A 23,658-nucleotide genomic window follows, 5' to 3' on the forward strand; every position below is an offset into this window, starting at 1 on the left:
TCCTTAAAGGAGAGTGGCGTCTGCGGGCTGAATTGAGGCTGAGCGCAGTGTCACTCTTTAACAGAGGGTGGCGTGTGCGGGTTGAATCGAGGCTGAGTGTCGCTCTTTAAGGGAGAGTGGCTTGTGGGGACTGAATCGAAGCCGAATGTTTCTCTTTAACGGAGAATGGTGTGTGCGGGCTGAATCGAGGCTGAGTGTCGCTCTTTAATGGAGAGAGGTGTGTGCGGGATGAATCGAAGCTGAGTGTCTCATAATAACGGAGAGTGCTGTGTGCGGGCTGAATCGAGGCTGAGTGTCGCTCTTTAATGGAGAGTGGTGTGTGCGGGCTGAATCGAGGCTGTGTGTCGCTCTTTAACGGAGACTTGTGTGTGTGGGCTAAATCGAGGCTGAGTGTCACTCTTTAATGGAGAGTGGCGTCTGCGGGCTGAATTGAGGCTGAGCGCAGTGTCACTCTTTAACGGAGAGTGTGTGCGGGCTGAATCGAGGCTGAGTGTCACTCTTTAACGGAGAGTGGCGTGTGTGGGCTGAATCGTGCTTGAGTGTCGTTCTTTAACGGAAAGTGGCGTGTGTGGGCTGAATCGAGGCTGAGTGTCGCTCTTTAACGGAGAGTGGCGTCTGAGGGCTGAATTGAGGCTGAGCGCAGTATCGCTCTTTAACAGAGAGTGGCGTGTGCTGGCTGAATCTAGGCTGAGTGTCACTCTTTAATGGAGAGTGGCGTGTGCGGGTTGAATCGAGGCTGAGCGCAGTGTCACTCTTTATCAGAGAGTGGTGTGTGCTGGCTGAATCAAGGCTGAGTGTCGCTCTTTAATGGAGAGTGGCGTGTACGGGCTGAATCGTGCTTGAGTGTCGTTTTTTAACGGAAAGTGGCGTGTGTGGGCTGAATCGAGGCTGTGTGTCCCTCTTTACAGAAAGTGGTGTGTGCGGTTTGAATTGAGGCTGAGTGTCACTCTTTAAAGGAGAGTGGTGTGTGCAGGCTGAGTCGAGGCTGAGTGTCGATCTTTAACAGAGAGTGGCGTGCGCGGGCTGAAACAAGGCTGAGTGTCGCTCTTTAACGGAGATTGGCGTGTGTGGGCTGAATCGAGGCTGAACGCAGTTTCGCTCTTTAACAGAGAGCGGTATCTGCGGGCTGAATCGAGGCTGTGTGTCGCTCTTTAACGGAGTTGGCGTGCGCGGGCTGAATCGAGGCTGAGTGTCGCTCTTTAACGGAGAGTGGCGTCTGAGGGCTGAATCGAGGCTGAGTGTCACTCTTTAACGGAGAGTGGTGTGTGCGGGCTGAGTCGAGGCTGAACGCAGTTTCACTCTTTAACGGAGAGCGTGTTGTGCGGACTGAATCGAGGCTGAGTGTCGCTCTTTAACGGAGAGTGGTGTGTGCGGGCTGAATCGAGGCTGAGTATCGCTCTTTAACGGAGAGTGGTGTGTGCCGGCTGAATTGAGGCTGTGTGTTGCTCTTTAACGGAGAGTTGTGTCTGCGGGCTAAATCGAGGCTGACTGTCACTCTTTAACGGAGAGTGGCGTGTGCGGGTTGAATCAAAACTGAGTGCAGTGTCGCTCTTTAACGGAGAGTGGTGTGTGCGGGCTGAATCGAGGCTGAGTGTCGCTCTTTAACAGAGAGTGGTGTGTGCGGGCTGAATCAAGGCTGAGTGTCACTCTTTAACGGAGAGTGTGTGCGGGCTAAATCGAGGCTGAGGGTCCTTCCTTAATGGAGAGTGGCGTATGCGGGCTGAATTGAGGCTGAGTGTCACTCTTTAACGGAAAGTGGCGTCTGCGGGCTGAATTGAGGCTGAGCGCAGTGTCACTCTTTAACAGAGGGTGGCGTGTGCGGGTTGAATCGAGGCTGAGTGTCGCTCTTTAAGGGAGAGTGGCTTGTGGGGACTGAATCGAGGCCGAATGTTGCTCTTTAACGGAGAATGGTGTGTGCGGGCTGAATCGAGGCTGAGTGTCGCTCTTTAATGGAGAGAGGTGTGTGCGGGATGAATCGAAGCTGAGTGTCTCTCTATAACGGAGAGTGCTGTGTGCGGGCTGAATCGAGGCTGAGTGTCGCTCTTTAATGGAGAGTGGTGTGTGCGGGCTGAATCGAGGCTGTGTGTCGCTCTTTAACGGAGACTTGTGTGTGTGGGCTAAATCGAGGCTGAGTGTCACTCTTTAATGGAGAGTGGCGTCTGCGGGCTGAATTGAGGCTGAGCGCAGTGTCACTCTTTAACGGAGAGTGGCGTGTGTGGGCTGAATCGTGCTTGAGTGTCGTTCTTTAACGGAAACTGGCGTGTGTGGGCCGAATCGAGGCTGCGTGTCGCTCTTTAACGGAGAGTGGCGTGTACGGGCTGAATCGTGCTTGAGTGTCGATCTTTAATGGAAAGTGGCGTGTGTGGGCTGAATCGAGGCTGTGTGTCCCTCTTTAACGGAAAGTGGTGTGTGCGGTTTGAATTGTGGCTGAGTGTCACTCTTTAAAGGAGAGTGGTGTGTGCAGGCTGAGTCGAGGCTGAGAGTCGATCTTTAACAGAGAGTGGCGTGCGCGGGCTGAAACAAGGCTGAGTGTCGCTCTTTAACGGAGATTGGCGTGTGTGGGCTGAATCGAGGCTGAACGCAGTGTCACTCTTTAACAGTGGGTGGCGTGTGCGGGCTGAATCGAGGACGAGTGTCACCCTATATCGGAGAGTGTATGCGTGCTAAATCGAGGCTGAGTGTCACTCTTTAACGGAGAATGATGTGTGCGGGCTGAGTCGAGGCTGAGTGTCGCTCTTTAACCGAGAGTGGCGTGTGCGGGCTGAATCGAGGCTGTACGAAGTTTCACTCTTTAACGGAGAGCGTGTTGTGCGGGCTGAATCGAGGCTTTGTGTCGCTCTCTAATGGAGAGTGGCGAGAGCGGACTGAATCGAGGCTGAGTGTCGCTCTTTAACAGAGAGTGGTGTGTGCGGACTGAATCGAGGCTGAGCGCAGTTTCGCTCTTTAACAGAGAGCTGTGTGTGCGGGCTGAAACGAGGCTGAGTGTCACTCTTTAACGGAGAGTGTGTGCCGGCTAAATCGAGGCTGAGGGTCCTTCCTTAAAGGAGAGTGGCGTCTGCGGGCTGAATTGAGGCTGAGCGCAGTGTCACTCTTTAACAGAGGGTGGCGTGTGCGGGTTGAATCGAGGCTGAGTGTCGCTCTTTAAGGGAGAGTGGCTTGTGGGGACTGAATCGAAGCCGAATGTTTCTCTTTAACGGAGAATGGTGTGTGCGGGCTGAATCGAGGCTGAGTGTCGCTCTTTAATGGAGAGAGGTGTGTGCGGGATGAATCGAAGCTGAGTGTCTCATAATAACGGAGAGTGCTGTGTGCGGGCTGAATCGAGGCTGAGTGTCGCTCTTTAATGGAGAGTGGTGTGTGCGGGCTGAATCGAGGCTGTGTGTCGCTCTTTAACGGAGACTTGTGTGTGTGGGCTAAATCGAGGCTGAGTGTCACTCTTTAATGGAGAGTGGCGTCTGCGGGCTGAATTGAGGCTGAGCGCAGTGTCACTCTTTAACGGAGAGTGTGTGCGGGCTGAATCGAGGCTGAGTGTCACTCTTTAACGGAGAGTGGCGTGTGTGGGCTGAATCGTGCTTGAGTGTCGTTCTTTAACGGAAAGTGGCGTGTGTGGGCTGAATCGAGGCTGAGTGTCGCTCTTTAACGGAGAGTGGCGTCTGAGGGCTGAATTGAGGCTGAGCGCAGTATCGCTCTTTAACAGAGAGTGGCGTGTGCTGGCTGAATCTAGGCTGAGTGTCACTCTTTAATGGAGAGTGGCGTGTGCGGGTTGAATCGAGGCTGAGCGCAGTGTCACTCTTTATCAGAGAGTGGTGTGTGCTGGCTGAATCAAGGCTGAGTGTCGCTCTTTAATGGAGAGTGGCGTGTACGGGCTGAATCGTGCTTGAGTGTCGTTTTTTAACGGAAAGTGGCGTGTGTGGGCTGAATCGAGGCTGTGTGTCCCTCTTTACAGAAAGTGGTGTGTGCGGTTTGAATTGAGGCTGAGTGTCACTCTTTAAAGGAGAGTGGTGTGTGCAGGCTGAGTCGAGGCTGAGTGTCGATCTTTAACAGAGAGTGGCGTGCGCGGGCTGAAACAAGGCTGAGTGTCGCTCTTTAACGGAGATTGGCGTGTGTGGGCTGAATCGAGGCTGAACGCAGTTTCGCTCTTTAACAGAGAGCGGTATCTGCGGGCTGAATCGAGGCTGTGTGTCGCTCTTTAACGGAGTTGGCGTGCGCGGGCTGAATCGAGGCTGAGTGTCGCTCTTTAACGGAGAGTGGCGTCTGAGGGCTGAATCGAGGCTGAGTGTCACTCTTTAACGGAGAGTGGTGTGTGCGGGCTGAGTCGAGGCTGAACGCAGTTTCACTCTTTAACGGAGAGCGTGTTGTGCGGACTGAATCGAGGCTGAGTGTCGCTCTTTAACGGAGAGTGGTGTGTGCGGGCTGAATCGAGGCTGAGTATCGCTCTTTAACGGAGAGTGGTGTGTGCCGGCTGAATTGAGGCTGTGTGTTGCTCTTTAACGGAGAGTTGTGTCTGCGGGCTAAATCGAGGCTGACTGTCACTCTTTAACGGAGAGTGGCGTGTGCGGGTTGAATCAAAACTGAGTGCAGTGTCGCTCTTTAACGGAGAGTGGTGTGTGCGGGCTGAATCGAGGCTGTGTGTCGCTCTTTAACGGAGAGTTGTGTGTGCGGGCTGAATCGAGGCTGTGTGTCGCTCTTTAACGAGGAGTTGCGTGTGCAGGCTGAATCGAGGCTGAGTGTCGCTCCTTAATGGAGAGTGGCGTAGGCGGGCCGAATCGAGGCTGAGTGTCACCCTTTAACGGAGAGTGGCGTCTGCGGGCTGAATTGAGGCTGAGCGCAGTGTCACTCTTTAACAGAGGGTGGTGTGTGCTGGCTGAATCGAGGCTGAGTGTCGCTCTTTAACGGAGAGTGGTGTGTGCGGGCTGAATCGAAGCTGAGTGTCACCCTTTAACGGAGATTGTGTTCGTGCTAAATCGAGGCTGAGTGTCACTCTTTAACAGAGTGTTGTGTGTGCGGACTGAATCGAGGCTGACTGCCAATCTGTAACGAGGAGTGTGTGCGGGCTAAATCGAGGCTGAGTGTCACTCTTTAACGGAGAGCGGCGTGTGCGGGTTGAATCGAGGCTGAGTGCAGTGACGCTCTTTAACGGAGAGTGGTGTGTGCGGGCTGAATCGAGGCTGAGTGTCACTCTTTAATGGAGAGTGGCGTGTGCGGGTTGAATCGAGGCTGAGCGCAGTGTCACTCTTTATCAGAGAGTGGTGTGTGCTGGCTGAATCAAGGCTGAGTGTCGCTCTTTAATGGAGAGTGGCGTGTACGGGCTGAATCGTGCTTGAGTGTCGTTTTTTAACGGAAAGTGGCGTGTGTGGGCTGAATCGAGGCTGTGTGTCCCTCTTTAACGGAAAGTGGTGTGTGCGGTTTGAATTGAGGCTGAGTGTCACTCTTTAAAGGAGAGTGGTGTGTGCAGGCTGAGTCGAGGCTGAGTGTCGATCTTTAACAGAGAGTGGCGTGCGCGGGCTGAAACAAGGCTGAGTGTCGCTCTTTAACGGAGTTGGCGTGCGCGGGCTGAATCGAGGCTGAGTGTCGCTCTTTAACGGAGAGTGGCGTCTGAGGGCTGAATCGAGGCTGAGTGTCACTCTTTAACGGAGAGTGGTGTGTGCAGGCTGAGTCGAGGCTGAACGCAGTTTCACTCTTTAACGGAGAGCGTGTTGTGCGGACTGAATCGAGGCTGAGTGTCGCTCTTTAACGGAGAGTGGTGTGTGCGGGCTGAATCGAGGCTGAGTATCGCTCTTTAACGGAGAGTGGTGTGTGCCGGCTGAATTGAGGCTGTGTGTTGCTCTTTAACGGAGAGTTGTGTCTGCGGGCTAAATCGAGGCTGACTGTCACTCTTTAATGGAGAGTGGCGTGTGCGGGTTGAATCAAAGCTGAGTGCAGTGTCGCTCTTTAACGGAGAGTGGTGTGTGCGGGCTGAATCGAGGCTGTGTGTCGCTCTTTAACGGAGAGTTGTGTCTGCGGGCTGAATCGAGGCTGTGTGTCGCTCTTTAACGGGGAGTTGCGTGTGCAGGCTGAATCGAGGCTGAGTGTCGCTCCTTAATGGAGAGTGGCGTAGGCGGGCCGAATCGAGGCTGAGTGTCACCCTTTAACGGAGAGTGGCGTCTGCGGGCTGAATTGAGGCTGAGCGCAGTGTCACTCTTTAACAGAGGGTGGTGTGTGCTGGCTGAATCGAGGCTGAGTGTCGCTCTTTAACGGAGAGTGGTGTGTGCGGGCTGAATCGAAGCTGAGTGTCACCCTTTAACGGAGATTGTGTTCGTACTAAATCGAGGCTGAGTGTCACTCTTTAACAGAGTGTTGTGTGTGCGGACTGAATCGAGGCTGACTGCCAATCTGTAACGAGGAGTGTGTGCGGGCTAAATCGAGGCTGAGTGTCACTCTTTAACGGAGAGCGGCGTGTGCGGGTTGAATCGAGGCTGAGTGCAGTGACGCTCTTTAACGGAGAGTGGTGTGTGCGGGCTGAATCGAGGCTGTGTGTCGCTCTTTAACGGAGAGTGGTGTGTGCGGGTTGAATCGAGGCTGAGTGTCACTCTTTAACGGAGAGTGGCGTCTGAGGGCTGAATTGAGACTGAGCGCAGTGTCACTCTTTAACAGAGAGTAGTGTGTGCGGGCTGAATCGAGGCTGAGTGTCGCTCTTTAACGGAGAGTGGCGTGTGCGGGCTGAATCGAGGCTGTGTGTCGCTCTGTAACGAAGAGTGTGTGTGGGTTAAATCGAGGCTGAGTGTCACTCTTTAACGGAGAGTGGCGTGTGCGGGCTGAATCGTGGTTGAGTGTCGTTCTTTAACGGAAAGTGGCGTGTGTGGGCCGAATCGAGGCTGAGTGTCACTCTTTAAAAGATAGTGGCGTGTGCGTGCTAAATCAAGGCTGAGTGTCACTCTTTAACGGAGTGTTGTGTGTGCGGTCTGAATCGAGGCTGAGTGTCACTCTGTAACGAGGAGTGTGTGTGGGCTAAATCGAGGCTGAGTGTCACTCTTTAACAGAGAGTGGCGTGTGCGGGTTGAATCGAGGCTGAGTGCAGTGTCGCTCTTTAACGGAGAGGTGTGTGCGGGCTGAATCGAGGCTGAGTGTCACTCTTTAACGGAGAGCGGCGTGTGCGGGTTGAATCGAGGCTGAGTGCAGTGTCGCTCTTTAATGGAGAGTGGTGTGTGCGGGCTGAGTAGAGGCTGAGTGTCGCTCCTTAATGGAGAGTGGCGTATGCGGGCTCAATCGAGGCTGAGTGTCACTCTTTAACGAAGAGTGGCGTATGCGGGCTGAATCGAGGCTGAGTGTCACTCTTTAACGGAGAGTGGCGTATGCGGGCTGAATCGAGGCTGAGTGTCACTCTTTAACAGAGGGTGGCGTGTGCTGGCTGAATCGAGGCTGAGTGTCGCTCTTTAACGGAGAGTGGTGTGTGCGGGCTGAATCGAGGCTGTGTGTCACTCTTTAACGGAGAGTGTGTGCGGGCTAAATCGAGGCTGAGTGTCACTCTTTAACGGAGTGTGGTGTGTGCAGGCTGAGTCGAGGCAGAGTGTCGCTCTTTAACGGGGAGTGGCGTGTGCGGGCTGAATCGAGGCTGTACGAAGTTTCACTCTTATCGGAGAGCGTGTTGTGCGGGCTGAATCGAGGCTTTGTGTCGCTCTCTAATGGAGAGTGGCGAGAGCGGACTGAATCGAGGCTGAGTTTCGCTCTTTAACAGAGAGCGGTGTGTGCGGGCTGAATCGAGGCTGAGTGTCGCTCTTTAACAGAGAGTGGTGTGTGCGGGCTGAATCGAGGCTGAGTGTCACTCTTTAACGGAGAGTGTGTGCGGGCTAAATCGAGGCTGAGTGTCCTTCCTTAATGGAGAGTGGCGTATGCGGGCTGAATTGAGGCTGAGTGTCACTCTTTAACGGAAAGTGGCGTCTGCGGGCTGAATTGAGGCTGAGCGCAGTGTCACTCTTTAACAGAGGGTGGCGTGTGCGGGTTGAATCGAGGCTGAGTGTCGCTCTTTAAGGGAGAGTGGCTTGTGGGGACTGAATCGAGGCCGAATGTTGCTCTTTAACGGAGAATGGTGTGTGCGGGCTGAATCGAGGCTGAGTGTCGCTCTTTAATGGAGAGAGGCGTGTGCGGGATGAATCGAAGCTGAGTGTCTCTCTATAACGGAGAGTGCTGTGTGCGGGCTGAATCGAGGCTGAGTGTCGCTCTTTAATGGAGAGTGGTGTGTGCGGGCTGAATCGAGGCTGTGTGTCGCTCTTTAACGGAGACTTGTGTGTGTGGGCTAAATCGAGGCTGAGTGTCACTCTTTAATGGAGAGTGGCGTCTGCGGGCTGAATTGAGGCTGAGCGCAGTGTCACTCTTTAACGGAGAGTGTGTGCGGGCTGAATCGAGGCTGAGTGTCACTCTTTAACGGAGAGTGGCGTGTGTGGGCTGAATCGTGCTTGAGTGTCGCTCCTTAACGGAGAGTGGCGTCTGAGGGCTGAATTGAGGCTGAGCACAGTATCACTCTTTAACAGAGAGTGGCGTGTGCTGGCTGAATCTAGGCTGAGTGTCACTCTTTAATGGAGAGTGGCGTGTGCGGGTTGAATCGAGGCTGAGCGCAGTGTCACTCTTTATCAGAGATTGGTGTGTGCTGGTTGAATCAAGGCTGAGTGTCGCTCTTTAATGGAGAGTGGCGTGTACGGGCTGAATCGTGCTTGAGTGTCGTTTTTTAACGGAAAGTGGCGTGTGTGGGCTGAATCGAGGCTGTGTGTCCCTCTTTAACGGAAAGTGGTGTGTGCGGTTTGAATTGAGGCTGAGTGTCACTCTTTAAAGGAGAGTGGTGTGTGCAGGCTGAGTCGAGGCTGAGTGTCGATCTTTAACAGAGAGTGGCATGCGCGGGCTGAAACAAGGCTGAGTGTCGCTCTTTAACGGAGATTGGCGTGTGTGGGCTGAATCGAGGCTGAACGCAGTTTCGCTCTTTAACAGAGAGCGGTATCTGCGGGCTGAATCGAGGCTGAGTGTCGCTCTTTAACGGAGTTGGCGTGCGCGGGCTGAATCGAGGCTGAGTGTCGCTCTTTAACGGAGAGTGGCGTCTGAGGGCTGAATCGAGGCTGAGTGTCACTCTTTAACGGAGAGTGGTGTGTGCGGGCTGAGTCGAGGCTGAACGCAGTTTCACTCTTTAACGGAGAGCGTGTTGTGCGGACTGAATCGAGGCTGAGTGTCGCTCTTTAACGGAGAGGGGTGTGTGCGGGCTGAATCGAGGCTGAGTATCGCTCTTTAACGGAGAGTGGTGTGTGCCGGCTGAATTGAGGCTGTGTGTTGCTCTTTAACGGAGAGTTGTGTCTGCGGGCTAAATCGAGGCTGACTGTCACTCTTTAACGGAGAGTGGTGTGTGCGGGCTGAATCGAGGCTGTGTGTCGCTCTTTAACGGAGAGTTGTGTGTGCGGGCTGAATCGAGGCTGTGTGTCGCTCTTTAACGGGGAGTTGCGTGTGCAGGCTGAATCGAGGCTGAGTGTCGCTCCTTAATGGAGAGTGGCGTAGGCGGGCCGAATCGAGGCTGAGTGTCACCCTTTAACGGAGATTGTGTTCGTGCTAAATCGAGGCTGAGTGTCACTCTTTAACAGAGTGTTGTGTGTGCGGACTGAATCGAGGCTGACTGCCAATCTGTAACGAGGAGTGTGTGCGGGCTAAATCGAGGCTGAGTGTCACTCTTTAACAGAGAGCGGCGTGTGCGGGTTGAATCGAGGCTGAGTGCAGTGACGCTCTTTAACGGAGAGTGGTGTGTGCGGGCTGAATCAAGGCTGTGTGTCGCCCTTTAACGGAGAGTGGTGTGTGCGGGCTGAATCGAGGCTGAGTGTCACTCTTTAACGGAGAGTGGCGTCTGAGGGCTGAATTGAGACTGAGCGCAGTGTCACTCTTTAACAGAGAGTAGTGTGTGCGGGCTGAATCGAGGCTGAGTGTCGCTCTTTAACGGAGAGTGGTGTGTGCGGGCTGAATCGAGGCTGTGTGTCGCTCTGTAACGAAGAGTGTGTGTGGGTTAAATCGAGGCTGAGTGTCACTCTTTAACGGAGAGTGGCGTGTGCGGGCTGAATCGTGGTTGAGTGTCGTTCTTTAACGGAAAGTGGCGTGTGTAGGCCGAATCGAGGCTGAGTGTCACTCTTTAAAAGATAGTGGCGTGTGCGTGCTAAATCAAGGCTGAGTGTCACTCTTTAACGGAGTGTTGTGTGTGCGGTCTGAATCGAGGCTGAGTGTCACTCTGTAACGTGGAGTGTGTGTGGGCTAAATCGAGGCTGAGTGTCACTCTTTAACAGAGAGTGGCGTGTGCGGGTTGAATCGAGGCTGAGTGCAGTGTCGCTCTTTAACGGAGAGTGGTGTGTGCGGGCTGAATCGAGGCTGAGTGTCACTCTTTAACGGAGAGCGGCGTGTGCGGGTTGAATCAAGGCTGAGTGCAGTGTCGCTCTTTAACGGAGAGTGGTGTGTGCGGGCTGAGTAGAGGCTGAGTGTCGCTCCTTAATGGAGAGTGGCGTATGCGGGCTCAATCGAGGCTGAGTGTCACTCTTTAACGAAGAGTGGCGTATGCGGGCTGAATCGAGGCTGAATGTCGCTCTTTAACGGAGAGTGGCGTCTGAGGGCTGAATCGAGGCTGAGTGTCACTCTTTAACGGAGAGTGGTGTGTGCAGGCTGAGTCGAGGCTGAACGCAGTTTCAATCTTTAACGGAGAGCGTGTTGTGCGGACTGAATCGAGGCTGAGTGTCGCTCTTTAACGGAGAGTGGTGTGTGCGGGCTGAATCGAGGCTGAGTATCGCTCTTTAACGGAGAGTGGTGTGTGCCGGCTGAATTGAGGCTGTGTGTTGCTCTTTAACGGAGAGTTGTGTCTGCGGGCTAAATCGAGGCTGACTGTCACTCTTTAATGGAGAGTGGCGTGTGCGGGTTGAATCAAAGCTGAGTGCAGTGTCGCTCTTTAACGGAGAGTGGTGTGTGCGGGCTGAATCGAGGCTGTGTGTCGCTCTTTAACGGAGAGTTGTGTCTGCGGGCTGAATCGAGGCTGTGTGTCGCTCTTTAACGGGGAGTTGCGTGTGCAGGCTGAATCGAGGCTGAGTGTCGCTCCTTAATGGAGAGTGGCGTAGGCGGGCCGAATCGAGGCTGAGTGTCACCCTTTAACGGAGAGTGGCGTCTGCGGGCTGAATTGAGGCTGAGCGCAGTGTCACTCTTTAACAGAGGGTGGTGTGTGCTGGCTGAATCGAGGCTGAGTGTCGCTCTTTAACGGAGAGTGGTGTGTGCGGGCTGAATCGAAGCTGAGTGTCACCCTTTAACGGAGATTGTGTTCGTGCTAAATCGAGGCTGAGTGTCACTCTTTAACAGAGTGTTGTGTGTGCGGACTGAATCGAGGCTGACTGCCAATCTGTAACGAGGAGTGTGTGCGGGCTGAATCGAGGCTGTGTGTCGCTCTTTAACGGAGAGTGGTGTGTGCGGGTTGAATCGAGGCTGAGTGTCACTCTTTAACGGAGAGTGGCGTCTGAGGGCTGAATTGAGACTGAGCGCAGTGTCACTCTTTAACAGAGAGTAGTGTGTGCGGGCTGAATCGAGGCTGAGTGTCGCTCTTTAACGGAGAGTGGCGTGTGCGGGCTGAATCGAGGCTGTGTGTCGCTCTGTAACGAAGAGTGTGTGTGGGTTAAATCGAGGCTGAGTGTCACTCTTTAACGGAGAGTGGCGTGTGCGGGCTGAATCGTGGTTGAGTGTCGTTCTTTAACGGAAAGTGGCGTGTGTGGGCCGAATCGAGGCTGAGTGTCACTCTTTAAAAGATAGTGGCGTGTGCGTGCTAAATCAAGGCTGAGTGTCACTCTTTAACGGAGTGTTGTGTGTGCGGTCTGAATCGAGGCTGAGTGTCACTCTGTAACGAGGAGTGTGTGTGGGCTAAATCGAGGCTGAGTGTCACTCTTTAACAGAGAGTGGCGTGTGCGGGTTGAATCGAGGCTGAGTGCAGTGTCGCTCTTTAACGGAGAGGTGTGTGCGGGCTGAATCGAGGCTGAGTGTCACTCTTTAACGGAGAGCGGCGTGTGCGGGTTGAATCGAGGCTGAGTGCAGTGTCGCTCTTTAATGGAGAGTGGTGTGTGCGGGCTGAGTAGAGGCTGAGTGTCGCTCCTTAATGGAGAGTGGCGTATGCGGGCTCAATCGAGGTTGAGTGTCACTCTTTAACGAAGAGTGGCGTATGCGGGCTGAATCGAGGCTGAGTGTCACTCTTTAACGGAGAGTGGCGTATGCGGGCTGAATCGAGGCTGAGTGTCACTCTTTAACAGAGGGTGGCGTGTGCTGGCTGAATCGAGGCTGAGTGTCGCTCTTTAACGGAGAGTGGTGTGTGCGGGCTGAATCGAGGCTGTGTGTCACTCTTTAACGGAGAGTGTGTGCGGGCTAAATCGAGGCTGAGTGTCACTCTTTAACGGAGAGTGTGTGCGGGCTAAATCGAGGCTGAGGGTCCTTCCTTAATGGAGAGTGGCGTATGCGGGCTGAGTCGAGGCAGAGTGTCGCTCTTTAACGGGGAGTGGCGTGTGCGGGCTGAATCGAGGCTGTACGAAGTTTCACTCTTATCGGAGAGCGTGTTGTGCGGGCTGAATCGAGGCTTTGTGTCGCTCTCTAATGGAGAGTGGCGAGAGCGGACTGAATCGAGGCTGAGTTTCGCTCTTTAACAGAGAGCGGTGTGTGCGGGCTGAATCGAGGCTGAGTGTCGCTCTTTAACAGAGAGTGGTGTGTGCGGGCTGAATCAAGGCTGAGTGTCACTCTTTAACGGAGAGTGTGTGCGGGCTAAATCGAGGCTGAGGGTCCTTCCTTAATGGAGAGTGGCGTATGCGGGCTGAATTGAGGCTGAGTGTCACTCTTTAACGGAAAGTGGCGTCTGCGGGCTGAATTGAGGCTGAGCGCAGTGTCACTCTTTAACAGAGGGTGGCGTGTGCGGGTTGAATCGAGGCTGAGTGTCGCTCTTTAAGGGAGAGTGGCTTGTGGGGACTGAATCGAGGCCGAATGTTGCTCTTTAACGGAGAATGGTGTGTGCGGGCTGAATCGAGGCTGAGTGTCGCTCTTTAATGGAGAGAGGTGTGTGCGGGATGAATCGAAGCTGAGTGTCTCTCTATAACGGAGAGTGCTGTGTGCGGGCTGAATCGAGGCTGAGTGTCGCTCTTTAATGGAGAGTGGTGTGTGCGGGCTGAATCGAGGCTGTGTGTCGCTCTTTAACGGAGACTTGTGTGTGTGGGCTAAATCGAGGCTGAGTGTCACTCTTTAATGGAGAGTGGCGTCTGCGGGCTGAATTGAGGCTGAGCGCAGTGTCACTCTTTAACGGAGAGTGGCGTGTGTGGGCTGAATCGTGCTTGAGTGTCGTTCTTTAACGGAAACTGGCGTGTGTGGGCCGAATCGAGGCTGCGTGTCGCTCTTTAACGGAGAGTGGCGTGTACGGGCTGAATCGTGCTTGAGTGTCGATCTTTAATGGAAAGTGGCGTGTGTGGGCTGAATCGAGGCTGTGTGTCCCTCTTTAACGGAAAGTGGTGTGTGCGGTTTGAATTGTGGCTGAGTGTCACTCTTTAAAGGAGAGTGGTGTGTGCAGGCTGAGTCGAGGCTGAGAGTCGATCTTTAACAGAGAGTGGCGTGCGCGGGCTGAAACAAGGCTGAGTGTCGCTCTTTAACGGAGATTGGCGTGTGTGGGCTGAATCGAGGCTGAACGCAGTGTCACTCTTTAACAGTGGGTGGCGTGTGCGGGCTGAATCGAGGACGAGTGTCACCCTATATCGGAGAGTGTATGCGTGCTAAATCGAGGCTGAGTGTCACTCTTTAACGGAGAATGATGTGTGCGGGCTGAGTCGAGGCTGAGTGTCGCTCTTTAACCGAGAGTGGCGTGTGCGGGCTGAATCGAGGCTGTACGAAGTTTCACTCTTTAACGGAGAGCGTGTTGTGCGGGCTGAATCGAGGCTTTGTGTCGCTCTCTAATGGAGAGTGGCGAGAGCGGACTGAATCGAGGCTGAGTGTCGCTCTTTAACAGAGAGTGGTGTGTGCGGACTGAATCGAGGCTGAGCGCAGTTTCGCTCTTTAACAGAGAGCTGTGTGTGCGGGCTGAAACGAGGCTGAGTGTCACTCTTTAACGGAGAGTGTGTGCCGGCTAAATCGAGGCTGAGGGTCCTTCCTTAAAGGAGAGTGGCGTCTGCGGGCTGAATTGAGGCTGAGCGCAGTGTCACTCTTTAACAGAGGGTGGCGTGTGCGGGTTGAATCGAGGCTGAGTGTCGCTCTTTAAGGGAGAGTGGCTTGTGGGGACTGAATCGAAGCCGAATGTTTCTCTTTAACGGAGAATGGTGTGTGCGGGCTGAATCGAGGCTGAGTGTCGCTCTTTAATGGAGAGAGGTGTGTGCGGGATGAATCGAAGCTGAGTGTCTCATAATAACGGAGAGTGCTGTGTGCGGGCTGAATCGAGGCTGAGTGTCGCTCTTTAATGGAGAGTGGTGTGTGCGGGCTGAATCGAGGCTGTGTGTCGCTCTTTAACGGAGACTTGTGTGTGTGGGCTAAATCGAGGCTGAGTGTCACTCTTTAATGGAGAGTGGCGTCTGCGGGCTGAATTGAGGCTGAGCGCAGTGTCACTCTTTAACGGAGAGTGTGTGCGGGCTGAATCGAGGCTGAGTGTCACTCTTTAACGGAGAGTGGCGTGTGTGGGCTGAATCGTGCTTGAGTGTCGTTCTTTAACGGAAAGTGGCGTGTGTGGGCTGAATCGAGGCTGAGTGTCGCTCTTTAACGGAGAGTGGCGTCTGAGGGCTGAATTGAGGCTGAGCGCAGTATCGCTCTTTAACAGAGAGTGGCGTGTGCTGGCTGAATCTAGGCTGAGTGTCACTCTTTAATGGAGAGTGGCGTGTGCGGGTTGAATCGAGGCTGAGCGCAGTGTCACTCTTTATCAGAGAGTGGTGTGTGCTGGCTGAATCAAGGCTGAGTGTCGCTCTTTAATGGAGAGTGGCGTGTACGGGCTGAATCGTGCTTGAGTGTCGTTTTTTAACGGAAAGTGGCGTGTGTGGGCTGAATCGAGGCTGTGTGTCCCTCTTTACAGAAAGTGGTGTGTGCGGTTTGAATTGAGGCTGAGTGTCACTCTTTAAAGGAGAGTGGTGTGTGCAGGCTGAGTCGAGGCTGAGTGTCGATCTTTAACAGAGAGTGGCGTGCGCGGGCTGAAACAAGGCTGAGTGTCGCTCTTTAACGGAGATTGGCGTGTGTGGGCTGAATCGAGGCTGAACGCAGTTTCGCTCTTTAACAGAGAGCGGTATCTGCGGGCTGAATCGAGGCTGTGTGTCGCTCTTTAACGGAGTTGGCGTGCGCGGGCTGAATCGAGGCTGAGTGTCGCTCTTTAACGGAGAGTGGCGTCTGAGGGCTGAATCGAGGCTGAGTGTCACTCTTTAACGGAGAGTGGTGTGTGCGGGCTGAGTCGAGGCTGAACGCAGTTTCACTCTTTAACGGAGAGCGTGTTGTGCGGACTGAATCGAGGCTGAGTGTCGCTCTTTAACGGAGAGTGGTGTGTGCGGGCTGAATCGAGGCTGAGTATCGCTCTTTAACGGAGAGTGGTGTGTGCCGGCTGAATTGAGGCTGTGTGTTGCTCTTTAACGGAGAGTTGTGTCTGCGGGCTAAATCGAGGCTGACTGTCACTCTTTAACGGAGAGTGGCGTGTGCGGGTTGAATCAAAACTGAGTGCAGTGTCGCTCTTTAACGGAGAGTGGTGTGTGCGGGCTGAATCGAGGCTGTGTGTCGCTCTTTAACGGAGAGTTGTGTGTGCGGGCTGAATCGAGGCTGTGTGTCGCTCTTTAACGAGGAGTTGCGTGTGCAGGCTGAATCGAGGCTGAGTGTCGCTCCTTAATGGAGAGTGGCGTAGGCGGGCCGAATCGAGGCTGAGTGTCACCCTTTAACGGAGAGTGGCGTCTGCGGGCTGAATTGAGGCTGAGCGCAGTGTCACTCTTTAACAGAGGGTGGTGTGTGCTGGCTGAATCGAGGCTGAGTGTCGCTCTTTAACGGAGAGTGGTGTGTGCGGGCTGAATCGAAGCTGAGTGTCACCCTTTAACGGAGATTGTGTTCGTGCTAAATCGAGGCTGAGTGTCACTCTTTAACAGAGTGTTGTGTGTGCGGACTGAATCGAGGCTGACTGCCAATCTGTAACGAGGAGTGTGTGCGGGCTAAATCGAGGCTGAGTGTCACTCTTTAACGGAGAGCGGCGTGTGCGGGTTGAATCGAGGCTGAGTGCAGTGACGCTCTTTAACGGAGAGTGGTGTGTGCGGGCTGAATCGAGGCTGAGTGTCACTCTTTAATGGAGAGTGGCGTGTGCGGGTTGAATCGAGGCTGAGCGCAGTGTCACTCTTTATCAGAGAGTGGTGTGTGCTGGCTGAATCAAGGCTGAGTGTCGCTCTTTAATGGAGAGTGGCGTGTACGGGCTGAATCGTGCTTGAGTGTCGTTTTTTAACGGAAAGTGGCGTGTGTGGGCTGAATCGAGGCTGTGTGTCCCTCTTTAACGGAAAGTGGTGTGTGCGGTTTGAATTGAGGCTGAGTGTCACTCTTTAAAGGAGAGTGGTGTGTGCAGGCTGAGTCGAGGCTGAGTGTCGATCTTTAACAGAGAGTGGCGTGCGCGGGCTGAAACAAGGCTGAGTGTCGCTCTTTAACGGAGTTGGCGTGCGCGGGCTGAATCGAGGCTGAGTGTCGCTCTTTAACGGAGAGTGGCGTCTGAGGGCTGAATCGAGGCTGAGTGTCACTCTTTAACGGAGAGTGGTGTGTGCAGGCTGAGTCGAGGCTGAACGCAGTTTCACTCTTTAACGGAGAGCGTGTTGTGCGGACTGAATCGAGGCTGAGTGTCGCTCTTTAACGGAGAGTGGTGTGTGCGGGCTGAATCGAGGCTGAGTATCGCTCTTTAACGGAGAGTGGTGTGTGCCGGCTGAATTGAGGCTGTGTGTTGCTCTTTAACGGAGAGTTGTGTCTGCGGGCTAAATCGAGGCTGACTGTCACTCTTTAATGGAGAGTGGCGTGTGCGGGTTGAATCAAAGCTGAGTGCAGTGTCGCTCTTTAACGGAGAGTGGTGTGTGCGGGCTGAATCGAGGCTGTGTGTCGCTCTTTAACGGAGAGTTGTGTCTGCGGGCTGAATCGAGGCTGTGTGTCGCTCTTTAACGGGGAGTTGCGTGTGCAGGCTGAATCGAGGCTGAGTGTCGCTCCTTAATGGAGAGTGGCGTAGGCGGGCCGAATCGAGGCTGAGTGTCACCCTTTAACGGAGAGTGGCGTCTGCGGGCTGAATTGAGGCTGAGCGCAGTGTCACTCTTTAACAGAGGGTGGTGTGTGCTGGCTGAATCGAGGCTGAGTGTCGCTCTTTAACGGAGAGTGGTGTGTGCGGGCTGAATCGAAGCTGAGTGTCACCCTTTAACGGAGATTGTGTTCGTACTAAATCGAGGCTGAGTGTCACTCTTTAACAGAGTGTTGTGTGTGCGGACTGAATCGAGGCTGACTGCCAATCTGTAACGAGGAGTGTGTGCGGGCTAAATCGAGGCTGAGTGTCACTCTTTAACGGAGAGCGGCGTGTGCGGGTTGAATCGAGGCTGAGTGCAGTGACGCTCTTTAACGGAGAGTGGTGTGTGCGGGCTGAATCGAGGCTGTGTGTCGCTCTTTAACGGAGAGTGGTGTGTGCGGGTTGAATCGAGGCTGAGTGTCACTCTTTAACGGAGAGTGGCGTCTGAGGGCTGAATTGAGACTGAGCGCAGTGTCACTCTTTAACAGAGAGTAGTGTGTGCGGGCTGAATCGAGGCTGAGTGTCGCTCTTTAACGGAGAGTGGCGTGTGCGGGCTGAATCGAGGCTGTGTGTCGCTCTGTAACGAAGAGTGTGTGTGGGTTAAATCGAGGCTGAGTGTCACTCTTTAACGGAGAGTGGCGTGTGCGGGCTGAATCGTGGTTGAGTGTCGTTCTTTAACGGAAAGTGGCGTGTGTGGGCCGAATCGAGGCTGAGTGTCACTCTTTAAAAGATAGTGGCGTGTGCGTGCTAAATCAAGGCTGAGTGTCACTCTTTAACGGAGTGTTGTGTGTGCGGTCTGAATCGAGGCTGAGTGTCACTCTGTAACGAGGAGTGTGTGTGGGCTAAATCGAGGCTGAGTGTCACTCTTTAACAGAGAGTGGCGTGTGCGGGTTGAATCGAGGCTGAGTGCAGTGTCGCTCTTTAACGGAGAGGTGTGTGCGGGCTGAATCGAGGCTGAGTGTCACTCTTTAACGGAGAGCGGCGTGTGCGGGTTGAATCGAGGCTGAGTGCAGTGTCGCTCTTTAATGGAGAGTGGTGTGTGCGGGCTGAGTAGAGGCTGAGTGTCGCTCCTTAATGGAGAGTGGCGTATGCGGGCTCAATCGAGGCTGAGTGTCACTCTTTAACGAAGAGTGGCGTATGCGGGCTGAATCGAGGCTGAGTGTCACTCTTTAACGGAGAGTGGCGTATGCGGGCTGAATCGAGGCTGAGTGTCACTCTTTAACAGAGGGTGGCGTGTGCTGGCTGAATCGAGGCTGAGTGTCGCTCTTTAACGGAGAGTGGTGTGTGCGGGCTGAATCGAGGCTGTGTGTCACTCTTTAACGGAGAGTGTGTGCGGGCTAAATCGAGGCTGAGTGTCACTCTTTAACGGAGTGTGGTGTGTGCAGGCTGAGTCGAGGCAGAGTGTCGCTCTTTAACGGGGAGTGGCGTGTGCGGGCTGAATCGAGGCTGTACGAAGTTTCACTCTTATCGGAGAGCGTGTTGTGCGGGCTGAATCGAGGCTTTGTGTCGCTCTCTAATGGAGAGTGGCGAGAGCGGACTGAATCGAGGCTGAGTTTCGCTCTTTAACAGAGAGCGGTGTGTGCGGGCTGAATCGAGGCTGAGTGTCGCTCTTTAACAGAGAGTGGTGTGTGCGGGCTGAATCGAGGCTGAGTGTCACTCTTTAACGGAGAGTGTGTGCGGGCTAAATCGAGGCTGAGTGTCCTTCCTTAATGGAGAGTGGCGTATGCGGGCTGAATTGAGGCTGAGTGTCACTCTTTAACGGAAAGTGGCGTCTGCGGGCTGAATTGAGGCTGAGCGCAGTGTCACTCTTTAACAGAGGGTGGCGTGTGCGGGTTGAATCGAGGCTGAGTGTCGCTCTTTAAGGGAGAGTGGCTTGTGGGGACTGAATCGAGGCCGAATGTTGCTCTTTAACGGAGAATGGTGTGTGCGGGCTGAATCGAGGCTGAGTGTCGCTCTTTAATGGAGAGAGGCGTGTGCGGGATGAATCGAAGCTGAGTGTCTCTCTATAACGGAGAGTGCTGTGTGCGGGCTGAATCGAGGCTGAGTGTCGCTCTTTAATGGAGAGTGGTGTGTGCGGGCTGAATCGAGGCTGTGTGTCGCTCTTTAACGGAGACTTGTGTGTGTGGGCTAAATCGAGGCTGAGTGTCACTCTTTAATGGAGAGTGGCGTCTGCGGGCTGAATTGAGGCTGAGCGCAGTGTCACTCTTTAACGGAGAGTGTGTGCGGGCTGAATCGAGGCTGAGTGTCACTCTTTAACGGAGAGTGGCGTGTGTGGGCTGAATCGTGCTTGAGTGTCGCTCCTTAACGGAGAGTGGCGTCTGAGGGCTGAATTGAGGCTGAGCACAGTATCACTCTTTAACAGAGAGTGGCGTGTGCTGGCTGAATCTAGGCTGAGTGTCACTCTTTAATGGAGAGTGGCGTGTGCGGGTTGAATCGAGGCTGAGCGCAGTGTCACTCTTTATCAGAGAGTGGTGTGTGCTGGTTGAATCAAGGCTGAGTGTCGCTCTTTAATGGAGAGTGGCGTGTACGGGCTGAATCGTGCTTGAGTGTCGTTTTTTAACGGAAAGTGGCGTGTGTGGGCTGAATCGAGGCTGTGTGTCCCTCTTTAACGGAAAGTGGTGTGTGCGGTTTGAATTGAGGCTGAGTGTCACTCTTTAAAGGAGAGTGGTGTGTGCAGGCTGAGTCGAGGCTGAGTGTCGATCTTTAACAGAGAGTGGCATGCGCGGGCTGAAACAAGGCTGAGTGTCGCTCTTTAACGGAGATTGGCGTGTGTGGGCTGAATCGAGGCTGAACGCAGTTTCGCTCTTTAACAGAGAGCGGTATCTGCGGGCTGAATCGAGGCTGAGTGTCGCTCTTTAACGGAGTTGGCGTGCGCGGGCTGAATCGAGGCTGAGTGTCGCTCTTTAACGGAGAGTGGCGTCTGAGGGCTGAATCGAGGCTGAGTGTCACTCTTTAACGGAGAGTGGTGTGTGCGGGCTGAGTCGAGGCTGAACGCAGTTTCACTCTTTAACGGAGAGCGTGTTGTGCGGACTGAATCGAGGCTGAGTGTCGCTCTTTAACGGAGAGGGGTGTGTGCGGGCTGAATCGAGGCTGAGTATCGCTCTTTAACGGAGAGTGGTGTGTGCCGGCTGAATTGAGGCTGTGTGTTGCTCTTTAACGGAGAGTTGTGTCTGCGGGCTAAATCGAGGCTGACTGTCACTCTTTAACGGAGAGTGGTGTGTGCGGGCTGAATCGAGGCTGTGTGTCGCTCTTTAACGGAGAGTTGTGTGTGCGGGCTGAATCGAGGCTGTGTGTCGCTCTTTAACGGGGAGTTGCGTGTGCAGGCTGAATCGAGGCTGAGTGTCGTTCCTTAATGGAGAGTGGCGTAGGCGGGCCGAATCGAGGCTGAGTGTCACCCTTTAACGGAGATTGTGTTCGTGCTAAATCGAGGCTGAGTGTCACTCTTTAACAGAGTGTTGTGTGTGCGGACTGAATCGAGGCTGACTGCCAATCTGTAACGAGGAGTGTGTGCGGGCTAAATCGAGGCTGAGTGTCACTCTTTAACAGAGAGCGGCGTGTGCGGGTTGAATCGAGGCTGAGTGCAGTGACGCTCTTTAACGGAGAGTGGTGTGTGCGGGCTGAATCAAGGCTGTGTGTCGCCCTTTAACGGAGAGTGGTGTGTGCGGGCTGAATCGAGGCTGAGTGTCACTCTTTAACGGAGAGTGGCGTCTGAGGGCTGAATTGAGACTGAGCGCAGTGTCACTCTTTAACAGAGAGTAGTGTGTGCGGGCTGAATCGAGGCTGAGTGTCGCTCTTTAACGGAGAGTGGTGTGTGCGGGCTGAATCGAGGCTGTGTGTCGCTCTGTAACGAAGAGTGTGTGTGGGTTAAATCGAGGCTGAGTGTCACTCTTTAACGGAGAGTGGCGTGTGCGGGCTGAATCGTGGTTGAGTGTCGTTCTTTAACGGAAAGTGGCGTGTGTAGGCCGAATCGAGGCTGAGTGTCACTCTTTAAAAGATAGTGGCGTGTGCGTGCTAAATCAAGGCTGAGTGTCACTCTTTAACGGAGTGTTGTGTGTGCGGTCTGAATCGAGGCTGAGTGTCACTCTGTAACGTGGAGTGTGTGTGGGCTAAATCGAGGCTGAGTGTCACTCTTTAACAGAGAGTGGCGTGTGCGGGTTGAATCGAGGCTGAGTGCAGTGTCGCTCTTTAACGGAGAGTGGTGTGTGCGGGCTGAATCGAGGCTGAGTGTCACTCTTTAACGGAGAGCGGCGTGTGCGGGTTGAATCAAGGCTGAGTGCAGTGTCGCTCTTTAACGGAGAGTGGTGTGTGCGGGCTGAGTAGAGGCTGAGTGTCGCTCCTTAATGGAGAGTGGCGTATGCGGGCTCAATCGAGGCTGAGTGTCACTCTTTAACAGAGGGTGGCGTATGCTGGCTGAATCGAGGCTGAGTGTCGCTCTTTAACGGCGAGTGGTGTGTGCGGGCTGAATCGAGGCTGTGTGTCACTCTTTAACGGAGAGTGTGTGCGGGCTAAATCGAGGCTGAGTGTCACTCTTTAACGGAGTGTGGTGTGTGCAGGCTGAGTCGAGGCTGAGTGTCGCTCTTTAACGGGGAGTGGCTTGTGCGGGTTGAATCGAGGCTGAGTGTCGCTCCTTAATTGAGAGTGGTGTGTGCTGGCTGAATCGAGGCTGAGTGTCGCTCTTTAAGGGAGAGTGGCGTGTGCGCGTTGTTTCGAGTCTGTGTGTCGCTCTTTAACGGAGAGTGGTGTGTGCGGGCTGAATCGAGGCTGAACGCCGTTTCACTCTTTAACGGAGAGCGTGTTGTGTGGGCTGAATCGAGGCTGAGTGTCGCTCTTTAATGGAGAGTGGTGTGTGCGGGCTGAATCGAGACTGAGTGTCACCCTTTAACGGAGAGTGTGTGCATGCTAAATCGAGGCTGAGTGTCACTCTTTAACGGAGTGTTGTGTGTGCGGACTGAATCGAGGCTGACTGTCAATCTGTAACGAGCAGTGTGTGCGGGCTAAATCGAGGCTGAGTGTCACTCTTTAACAGAGAGTGGCGTGTGCGTGTTGAATCGAGGCTGAGTGCAGTGTCGCTCTTTAACGGAGAGTTGTGTGTGCGGGCTGAATCGAGGCTGTGTGTCGCTCTTTAACGGAGAGCGGCGTGTGCGGGTTGAATCGAGGCTGAGTGCAGTGACGCTCTTTAACGGAGAGTGGTGTGTGCGGGCTGAATCAAGGCTGAGTGCACTCTTTAACAGAGAGTGTGTGCGGGCTAAATCGAGGCTGAGTGTAACTGTTTAAAGGAGAGTGGTGTGTGCAGGCTGAGTCGAGGCTGAGTGTCGCTCTTTAACGGGGAGTGGCGTGTGCGGGCTAAATCGAGGCTGAACGCAGTTTCACTGTTTAACGGAGAGCATGTTGTGCGGGCTGAATCGAGGCTGTGTGTCGCTCTTTAACGGAGAGTAGCGTGGCGGGCTGAATCGAGGTTGAGTGTCGTTCTTTAACGGAAAGTGGCGTGTGCGGGCTGAATCGAGGCTGTGTGTCACTCTTTAATGGATAGTGGCGTCTGCGGGCTGAATCGAGGCTGCGTGTCGCTCTTTAACGGAGAGTGGTGTGCGGACTGAATCGAGGCTGAACGCAGTGTCGCTCTGTAATGGAGAGTGGTGTGTGCGGGCTGAATCGAGGCTGAGTGTCACCCTTTAACGGAGAGTGTGTGCGGGCTAAATCGAGGCTGAGTGTCACTCTTCAACGGAGAGTGTGTGCGGGCTAAATCGAGGCTGAGTGTCACTCTTTAACGGAGAGTGGCGTGTGCGGGTTGAATCGAGGCTGAGTCCAGTGTCGCTCTTTAACGGAGAGTTGTGTGTGCAGGCTGAATCGAGGCTGAGTGTCGCTCCTTAATGGAGAGTGGCGTCTGCGGGCTGAATCGAGGCTGAGTGTCACTCTTTAACAGAGAGTGGCGTCTGCGGGCTGAATTGAGGCTGAGCGCAGTGTCACTCTTTAACAGAGGGTGGTGTGTGCGGGTTGAATCGAGGCTGAGTGTCGTTCTTTAACGGAGAGTGGTGTGTGCGGGCTGAATCGAGGCTGTGTGTCACTCTTTAACGGAGAGTGGCGTGTGCGGGCTGAATCGTGGTTGAGTGTCATTCTTTAACGGAGTGTTGTGTGTGCGGACTGAATCGAGGCTGAGTGTCACTCTGTAACGAAGAGTGTGTGTGGGCGAAATCGAGGCTGAGTGTCACTCTTTAACAGAGAGTGGCGTGTGCGGGTTGAATCGAGGCTGAGTGCAGTGTCGCTCTTTAACGGAGAGTGGTGTGTGCGGGCTGAATCGAGGCTGAGTGTCACTCTTCAACGGAGAGCGGCGCGTGCGGGTTGAATCGAGGCTGAGTGCTGTGTCGCTGTTTAACAGAGAGTGGTGTGTGCGGGCTGAATCGAGGCTGAGTGTCGCTCCTTAA

The sequence above is a fragment of the Mobula birostris genome, chromosome 9 (genome assembly GCF_030028105.1).
Source record: "Mobula birostris isolate sMobBir1 chromosome 9, sMobBir1.hap1, whole genome shotgun sequence".
Classification (NCBI taxonomy): Eukaryota; Metazoa; Chordata; class Chondrichthyes; order Myliobatiformes; family Myliobatidae; genus Mobula; species Mobula birostris.